This window comes from Myotis brandtii, unplaced genomic scaffold (assembly GCF_000412655.1).
Source record: "Myotis brandtii unplaced genomic scaffold, ASM41265v1 scaffold247, whole genome shotgun sequence".
Classification (NCBI taxonomy): domain Eukaryota; kingdom Metazoa; phylum Chordata; class Mammalia; order Chiroptera; family Vespertilionidae; genus Myotis; species Myotis brandtii.
Window position 1 is genome coordinate 1,461,078 of NW_005359352.1, and position 9,964 is coordinate 1,471,041.

The following is a 9,964-nucleotide window of genomic DNA, read 5'->3' on the forward strand; positions in this document are numbered from 1 at the left end:
GGATTCCAGGACAAGAGGTGGGGAGGGAGCCTGGGTGGGAGCATTGAAGAGCCCCAGTGTTGCTCCCACAGGCGGGACCTCAGGCCAGGCCACACCCTGAGCCTCGGGAGTGGGGAGCTGGTCCCGGGGCCCTCCCAGGTGCACACCTGGTGTTTGGTGGGGATTGGGAAGCAGGTGGGTCTCACAGAGAGCCCCGGGGTCTGCATGGAGGGCTCCCTGGAGGCGGTGGAGGAGGAGAAACAGGTCAGGGAAGCTGCCGTGGACAGACAGGAAGGAGGGCGCGTCAGGACACTCCACCAGCTCCAGCCCGTGTTCCGATGAAGATACCGAGGCTCAGAGTGGACCTCAGAGACACAGCAGGTGTGCTGTGCATTTCTAATGCTTTCTTGCTCCCAGGTGAGCAGGCTTCCACCACCCACAGAAGCCGAGGGTGGGCCCTTTCGCCCCTGGTTCTGTGATTTCTGTCTAAACCTTTCCATCCGGCCCTGCAGGCAGCAATCGGGTCTCTTTCAGGGTCGGGGAGGGAAAACCTTCCTGGAGCCCGTCCCTGTCTGTTCGGCGTCAGCAGGCACTTGTGGGCTGAGCGGAGAGCCGGGCTCCTGGCTCACAGGGCTCACTCGTGGTTCTGGAAGCACAGCCAGCACAGTGGCTGCTGTGGGGTCCCCAGAGAGCGCCCCAGGAGAGCAGACGGGGCCTCGGGTGGATCTCCGGCAGCGCGGGTCCCCACGAACCCGAGACCCTGTGTGGTGTGGTGAGGCCTGCAGGACTGCGTGCCTTCGCTTTCCCCCGAGCACACATTTTACATCCTTAGTTGCTTGTGGCACATTTGGTTTAAAATGAGTTGAAATCGGAACCTTCGAGAGAAATGAGAAATCTCCCTTTAACTTTGAAACAAGTTCACTTCCTGGCCAGGATCCAAGCGTGAGGAGCTCCACCTACAAGTGGGAATGACCTTGAGACGTTGGGAGGAGTCCTAGTGGCCGGAGCGGAGGGCCTGCTGGGAAGATACTGGACGGAGGACGCAGAGGAAGCCTCCGGGGCGCAGTGCAGAGTGACCCCCGGGCGGCCTGGCCGTGCCCGGGGCTGCCCATGCTGCTTCTGCCCGTGCCTTTGGGGAAAGTGCTGGGCACCAGCAAAGCGGGCGTCGCTTCCTCCCTTTTCCTCTGAAACCTGCGATCTGATTAATTCCCAGACACACCCCAGGTACCGCCTCCTGATAAGCCGGAGTCCTGGCCGCCCGGCCGCCCGGGGCTGTGATTGCGGCTTCCTGCGCCGCGGGCTCCCCAGGATGCATCCGCATCCGCACCGCATCCGCCCGCAGCCAGCCCAGGCCGGGCCTGGACGCTGGGCCCAGAGGAAAGGGCGGGAGCAGTGTTCCCCAGAGCTGCCGTGTTTCGTGATAAATGTCTTGGTTTTTCCAAAAGGCGGAGGGACTCTGGCCCGTTTGCTGGAGCCCGGACAGGCTTGGACGAGCTGAGGTTCAGCCATTTCTCCCGAGTCGTCGCCTTTCTCTCCTTCCCCCAGAAATAAGGGGAATTGTTGGTAAAAAACAAACCCACACACGCGTACACACACCCACAGCGGTGAACACGTGAAACAAACCCACACACGTGTACACACACCCACAGCGGTGAACACGTGAAACCCACACACGTGTACACACACCCACAGCGGGAACACAGAAAAAGTTGCATTTCAACAGGAAAAAGTCAGACACAAAAGGTGGCATCAGTAATGCTGGTCCCGTCTTCAGATAAAAATGCAGTATTTTGTTCACCAAGGATCTCCTTAACTCTGATGCCTTAAACTTGCTCACTCTCGATCACGGAGTTTTGGACATCCCTCCGTCTCGCACTCAAGGCCTCCCGTCCTCACTGTGGTCCGGGTCCCGGGGCTGACCCGCTGCGCCATGGCGATCGGGGTCACCTTAGCACAGACTCCTGATGGAGGTCACGAAACGGACTCACTCAGGCCTCCTGTCCCCTCCGGCTGAACCCTCTCCGTTCTCGATCTGACCAGATCCCTCACCCTTCAGTGGCCTGCTCCAATGTGTCCTCCCGCCCTGGGGAACCCCTCCCCCTGCTCTTCCAGTGCCTGGGCTCCCTGGGCTCTAGCCGTCTCCCTGCGGGCAAATGCTCCCCTTGCCTGCATCTGTCTTTCCCACCAGATGGGGACTCTTCAAGGTCAGCGCCTGCTGCATTTACTGGATTTATTTATGTCTCGCCTGGTGTTCTTGGTGCCCGCTGAATGGTTGAACGGGGATTGTGGGTACTCAGGTGGTTTTTGTGAGTATTAATAAACCGTGAGGTTGGGAAAGCAGCTGGCCCTGGGGGAGCCCTTTGCTGTGTTCCTGTGACCCTGAGACCTTCCACGGTCCGGTCCAGCGATTGGCAGCCTCGGGTGGGGCCGGGGCGGGAAGGTGGCCACACCTGGGAGTGCAGGCGTTTACCTGGAAGCCAGGAATGTCCTCACAACAGGAAGTATGTGGCGGGGCGGGGAGGCGGAGGATGGGGCTGGAAGGTCTCTGGCGGGCAGACGCCCTGTGGAGCTCACACGGCAGCTACGCACTGACCAGCTGGAAACTTGCTTGACTAAGAGATGGGAGTGCCTGCCCGGCCGGTGCGGATCAGCGGCTGAGCGTCGACCTATGAACCAGGAGGTCACGGTTCGATTCTGGTCAGGGCAAATGCCCGGGTTGGGGGCTCCATCCCCAGTGTGGGGCCTGCAGGAGGCAGCCGATCCATGATTCTCTCTCATCATTGATGTTTCTCTCTCTCCCTCTCCCTTCCTCTCTGAGATCAGTAAAAATATTTTTTTAAAAAAAGAGAGATGGGAGGCGGATCTTGGGGCACCCAAAGAAGGAAAGTGGTGAATACAGGCCGTTTGCCCAGAAAAGTGGGCCTTGAGCGTGATCTGCCCGTAGTGTCCCTTTAAGCTCCGGTCAAAGGAACGAGGAAGTTCAACGCTGCGAAAAGGCTGCTGGTGACTCCGGCCAAAACGCCCGGGGAGTATTTTTAGTTCTGCTCCGGGACTGGACGTGCAGGGAAGACAAACAGGTTTGGTGAGGAGACGACAGTGCAGGCTGTTGACTGTGAAAAGCTGGGCTTCTGCGGAGGTCACGGCGGTAAAGCCCCACAGGAAGCACGGCCACCGCTTCTGAGGCTGGTGTGTGTGTGTGTGAGTGTGAGTGTGTGTGTGTGAGTGTGCACAAGTGTGTGCATGTGTGTGCGCATGTGCACATTTGTGCATGAGTGTGTGTATGAGTGTGTGCATGTGTGTGTATGTGTGAGTGTGCATGCATGTGTGTGTAAGTATGCATGAGTGTGTGTATGTGTGGGTATGTGTGCATGAGTGTGTGCATGTGAGTGTGTAAGTATGTGTGAGTGTGTGTGTGAGTGTGCACAAGTGTGTGTGCATGAGTGTGTGCGTGTGTGTGTGAGTGTGGGTATGTGTGAGAGTGTGTGCATGCATGTGTGTGTAAGTGTGCATGAGTGTGGGTATGTGCGCATGAGTGTGTGCATGTGAGTGTGTAAGTATGTGTGAGTGTGCACAAGTGTGTGTGCACGTGTGCATGAGTATGTGTGAGTGTGGGTGAGCATGAGTGTGTGTGCATGTGAGTGTGTGTGCAGGGATGCAGAGAGGAGGGGCCTCTGGGATGGAAGGCAAGGCCACCTGAGGGTTCAGGGTTCCAGCCCAAGTGAGCCAAAGGTTGGCTGAAACCCAGTGTTCCTCCTGACCTCAGAGGAGGCCCAGCTGCCTGCGTGGCCTGGGGCGTGGCCTGTCCGTGGCCTGCCTGGTGGCCTGCCCTGTGGGATCCAGGCGGAGGGGGTGCCGGGTGAGGAGACGGCTCTCAGTTCGCAGACCTGCTGCCCACAGAGCCGGGCAGGTGGGGAGGCACCTGGACGGGAGGTGCGGCTCCAGGGAGCAGCGTGTGTTTAGACTCTGCGGAGGCGGGTGGCTCCCAGGCTGCCGCTGGCCTGTGTCACACACTGAGGGGCAGTGGCCTCTTCACACCGCGACCAGCAGCCTGTCTGCCTGGGGCAGGCCGAGGGGCGGGAAACAAGGTCACACCCACGGAGAGGTGCTGGCACGTGAAGGGATGAGGGTGGTGTCCTGGGTCCACCCTTGTCACCCTGGGAAGCACCTCTGCGGCTGGGAGGAGGGGGGACTTCCCTGCCCCTTCCCCACAGCCCCGACGCTCCTGCACGAGGAGGAGGGTGACTGGGACGGGTGCACGGGGGGAGGGGGCAGGCCCCCTTCTGAGTCACGGGGACCCCGCAAGGGGACAGCGACGACCCTTCTTACAGTCTCCCCTCTCTTCCCACGGCTTCCACAGCCTGGTGAGGGTCTGTGGTGGCCTGACACGGAGCCCTCAAACCCAAGCTCCTTCCTACACCCCATAGGAAGCTGGCCCTCGGACCTCGGGGTGTTCCCCCAGCGACGCGGCTCCCCCTGGGTGATCCACCCGGGAAGAGGCTGCCTGGGGCCCTGGAAGCGGGTCGGGCCCATGGGGCAGGGGTTTCCGGGGTCCCAGGTGCTCAGGGCGTGATTCAGACCTAGGCCACGTGCCCCCCCCCCCCCCCCCCCCCGCGGGACCGTTCATGATCTAATCACCAAGGGCTCCACGGGCTGCCATTGGCCCCCGGAGCCCACGCCCTGGAGGTGAGCAGAGAGCGCTGCGGGAGGCGCTTGGCAAGGGTGTTGAAAGAGAGAGTGGGGCGCTCCCAAGAAGCCGGGGGCACGCGGCCTCGCCCCAGTGCCCTGCGAGGGATCGGAGCACGCGGCTGCCTGGACGCCGGTGTGAGCGAGCTGAGCGATCCATGAGTCGCGGCTGGCAGCCAGGATCCATCTCAGACCCGGCCCGGAACATTTTATCCAAACCACCGTTGAATCTGGACACGGGGAACAAATGAGACAGGCCTGAGCCCAGAGCCACAAGGGCCTGGCTGTGCCCGGGAGAGTCCCTCCGGCTGCTCCCCGCCCCGCCCCCCGGCCCACACCGTCTGCAATGAGCGTGACGTTTATTCTTGGCTGTGTGCGGAGTCAGGTGAGGGTGTTGCAAGTGGGATAGAGAAACAGTCATTTTCCGTCCAAAAAGGGCTCTCCAGTGTCAATCATGTGAAGTGAGATCCCCGAGTCGGGCGGAGTGCGTACAGGTTGTAGGTGGCGTCGCCGGCACATCCCCACGGCTCCGCTCCCCTCCAGCCGACTGACCCGGGTGGTTAAACCAAGTTCACACACACTTAGTAGCTGAGCAGATGTCATTGGCCAGAGTCTGAGCAAATTCACTCGCGAACCCTCCCCGTTTTCGCCTGTGTTCCTGGCTGGGCTCATGGAAGGTTCTCCGACAGCAAGTTCAGGGACGCCACTTAGCTCCGCGGCCCGCCTTTAGCACCTGCTCGCGGTGAAACAGACACGGCCAGCGCCGGACATCCAGGCCTCGGCATCTGGGGGAAGCCCCAGGAGCCCCGAGGCTGTGGGAGGAGAGGGTGGGGCGAGCCTGCGGTTGGGGAGCCCGTCCCACGGGGGATGAGCTGGCAGGGGGTGGCATGGCCGCTGGAAAGGGCCCAGCTCCCAAGGCAGGCGCCCTGCACACAGAGGCTGTGGCCTCCTGAGATAGCGATCAGGTGGGGGCGGGGGGAGGATGGGCTTGTCGGAGAGGAGCATCCCTAGGGCCACTGTTTGCACCTCGATCCTGGGAGGAGCCCCTGACTGAAGCAGCAGCGGCTGATCCATGGGGAGCGGTCGGGCCCTGAGTAAACAGTGGATGGAAACCGCTGGAATCGCCTCCAGCTTTGCTCTGGGGGGACCAGCGTCCGGGACCCCGAGCTCGGGCTCCGAGGGGAGGCGGGGGTGCCCTGGCGGCTGCTCCGCGTCCTGCCCCTGGCTGGCCCCTCCGTCCCTGTGCACCTGTTCCATCCTCACTATATTTGTTCCAGGTCCTCATCCCACAAAAACCCCTTCGCTTTGCGGGGTTAGAGATGAAAGAGCACATGCAGCCATAGACACTGACAATCCCCCCCAAACTAGACTTAGGATGCTCAGTGTTGTGAGGTTTAGAAGTCACTGAAAGTGTGATTAAGATATCAGGGAAAAGACTATTAAAAGTTTGGATGAGCCCTGGCCAGCGTGGCTCAGTGGGTAGAGCATCGGCCCAAGGACTGAAGGGTCCCGGGTTTCATTCCGGTGGAGGGGAGGGCACGTACCTTGGTTGCAGGCGCCTCCCCAGCCCCATTCAGGGCCTGTGCGGGAGGCGGCTAATGGATGTGTCTCTCTCACATCGGTGTTTTCTCTCTCTGTCTCTCCCCTCCCTTCCACTCTCGTTAAAAACCAATGGAGGGGGAGGATGGGGGTTTAATGGGGGGGATGAGGACACATTTGTAATACCTTAACTAATAAAGAATTTGAAAAATATATATAAAAAAACCAATGGAAAAACATCCTCAGGGGAGGATTAAGAACAACAGCAACCACAAAAACAGCAGAGAAGTTTGCATGACACCTCGGGCATTGCTCTGGCTTAGGATTCTCTCCCAGGGACGGAGCAAGGCGGGAGCGGGGCCTGTGGGAAGGGCCAGCCTGGCCTGATCCCTGCTCCTCTCTGGCCTGGAACGTGAGAGCAGCTGTCAGAGGAGAGGACAGCGTGGGTTTCCCCCGGGAGAGGGGCTCTGCCCTCGCAGGGGAGGCGCCTTGGAACGCTAATGTCCGCAGTGTGTGCGGGTTTGCGGAGCCCGTGGGGCGGAAACGCTCTGATCCCAGCAGAACCCTGTGAGGACAGGCGAGGCCACGGCCCTGAGGCCACAGGGAGGGACACGCAGGCGCAGGTTCCAGCGCCTTCCAGAGCCAAGGCCAGGGCCACGCTATTCCCTCGCGCCCCCTCTCTCCCCTGCCCCAGCCTCCATGCGAAAAGGGAAGGCCTTGCCCTAACCGGTTTGGCTCAGTGGATAGAGTGTCGGCCTTCGGACTGAAGGATCCCGGGTTCGATTCCGGCCAAGGGCATGTACCTTGGTTGCGGGCACATCCCCAGTGGGGAGTGTGCAGGAGGCAGCTGATCGATGTTTCTCTCTCATCGATGTTTCTAACTCTCTATCCCTCTCCCCTCCTCTCTGCAAAAAATCAATAAAATATATATTAAAAAAAAGAAAAGAAAAGGGAGGGCCTCTCCTCTCCTTTCCCCTCTCCCTCCCCCCTCCCAACTCCCCCTTCCCTTCTCCCCTACTCTCCTCTCCTCCTCTTTCTCCTCTAGAGCCGGGGTTTCCTTTTCCAGCAGCTTGAGGAGGCACGTGCCTTAGCAGCGCTGGGAGAGGCGAGCGCCGAGCGCCACGGAACCGAAGCGGCGCCTTTTGCTTGGCTAATGGGCTTGATTGCGAGCATTTACAGGCCCTTTCATAAACTTGAGTTTAATTTTGTGCCGGGAAATGGGAAATTTCTGTTTGGCTTTAAACACACACGAGGACACCCCCGATCTTCCTAATTTAGAGCTGGGAGGACCGGAGGCGGCAGGCACAGCCTCCCGCTGGGAGCTCACCCACACACGCTTCCTCCCTGTGGGCAGTGGGAACCCAGGCTGGGCCCCTGGGGTGTATCTCCCTCCCCCAGGACAGCCGGTCCCGGTCCCTCCGCGCAGGGTCATCCTGGGAGAGGCCAGCTGCCCAGGGACAAGGTCAGAGGTTGTGGGACAGCCGGCTCCCGGGACAGCTCCCCCGAGGGCGGCTGCTGAGGGACAAGGGTGTTCGTTCTGCGTTTGAGTCTTTAACTTCGGGGTGAGCTTGCAGCAAGGTGGGGGCCGGTCAGGCCCAGGGGAGAGTGAGGCGCCAGGGAGCCCCGTTTCCGGCCTGGATCGAGGCCTCAGCCCCGGTTAGTGCCCAGGGCCTGGCATCTCTCCCCGCCACCCACCTCCCCACCCTCCTCTCCCCTACTTGCTAACCCTCCTGCTCCCAGCAACTTGGACTCCCGGGCATTAAACCGGAGCTGCTGGGGTTGAAGCAGCAGAGTCCTCCTGGACTGAGATTTCACCCCCTGGGGGGCGGTCACCTCCTGGGGGGCGGTCACCTCCTGGACTGCGATTTCACCTCCTGGGGGGGCGGTCACCTCCTGGGGGGCGATCACCTCCTGGGGGGCGAGTGAGGAGCCCCAAAGGCTCCTCCCGCTGGGAGCTCACCCACACACGCTTCCTCCCTGTGGGCAGTGGGAACCCAGGCTGGGCCCCTGGGGTGTATCTCCCTCCCCCAGGACAGCCGGTCCCGGTCCCTCCGCGCAGGGTCATCCTGGGAGAGGCCAGCTGCCCAGGGACAAGGTCAGAGGTTGTGGGACAGCCGGCTCCCGGGACAGCTCCCCCGAGGGCGGCTGCTGAGGGACAAGGGTGTTCGTTCTGCGTTTGAGTCTTTAACTTCGGGGTGAGCTTGCAGCAAGGTGGGGGCGGGTCAGGCCCAGGGGAGAGTGAGGCGCCAGGGAGCCCCGTTTCCGGCCTGGATCGAGGCCTCAGCCCCGGTTAGTGCCCAGGGCCTGGCATCTCTCCCCGCCACCCACCTCCCCACCCTCCTCTCCCCTACTTGCTAACCCTCCTGCTCCCAGCAACTTGGACTCCCGGGCATTAAACCGGAGCTGCTGGGGTTGAAGCAGCAGAGTCCTCCTGGACTGCGATTTCACCTCCTGGGGGGCGAGTGAGGAGCCCCAAAGGCTCCATTGTAAACACCTTAGAAACAGTCCACAAAGGACCGGCTGAGGCGCCAGGGGAGGGGGGTTGTGCGGGCTCAGAGTGAAAGCGAAGGAGCAGCATTGTGTCTGCAAAAGGCAGCTGAGCTTATCGGAGGGTGTTGGGTTCCCTGCGCCTCTGGCTTCTGGTTTGAAAAGGCGGCTGGGGAGCCTGGAGCCGGCAGAGGTGTCCTGGGCGTCCCCTGGGGGAGGCGCAGGGTGTGTGGTCTGAGCCGGAGCGAAGGAGCTGGGGGGAGGGGCGGTTTGGGGCGTCACCCGTGATTGCTGGAGTCCTGGGAAGCCGGCATTGTTGAGGGGCCCTCAAGGTTTGGGGGGGTGGGAGGGTCAGGGAAGTTGCAGGCGTCGGGAGGGGCTGAGGGCGCCTTCAGGATGGGTCCTGAGACTCTCCTGCAGGTTCTTGGGTCCTGAATTCAGGGCTAAAAGTCAGCCATTGTGATTTCACGGTCACGGAGTGAGCTGTCGCGAGTGGCCAGAACCTGCCTTGGCCTCTGAACCCTCCATCGAGGCTGGGATCCGGGCCCAGGCCCAGCACCCCCCTAACTCCCCCCCAACCACGAGGGGAAGCCCTGTTAGGGGGCTCCTGGGTCACCTCGGTGGCTGCGGACTTCTTGGGAACAGGACCCCTCCAGGCACAGGCTGGGGTGCCCCCGCTCAGGGACAACCTTGCTCTAGAGCAGGGGTGGGGAGCCTGTCTTTTGCCAAGGCCACTGGGCTGTTTATAACGTCCTTCTCAGGCCACACAGCAGTATCCACTGAAGTTAGCGCTCTGGCTCAGTGGCTGAGCGTGGACCTAGGAACCGGGAGGTCACGGTTCGATTCCCGGTCAGGGCACATGCCTGGCTCAATCCCTAGTGAGGCATGCAGGAGGCAGCCGATCAATGTGTTAACATTCAAACATTCAAACCTATAAAGAATTTTTGTGAGTTTATTTGAGCCAGACTGTTGATAGTTGCCGGGAAGCAGAACCTCAACAGATTGAGATAATGCTGCGGAGAATGGCGGGTTACATCTGTGTTTATACATTTGCAATCAAAGGAAGGGACGTAGGTGAGTTACATGAAACCCATTGGTGACAGACTAGAGAGGCGGGAGAAAGCAAGCGGGGGGCTTAGGTGGGTGCAGGAACAATTAACATGATAATGAAGGAATTTGTGGTCTCTGTCCTGGCGCCCAGCACATTAGGTTGTGCCCCAGGGGCTCCAGAAAAAGGGAAGTTACAAGTTACCCAGACATTTCAAGGGTATGTTAT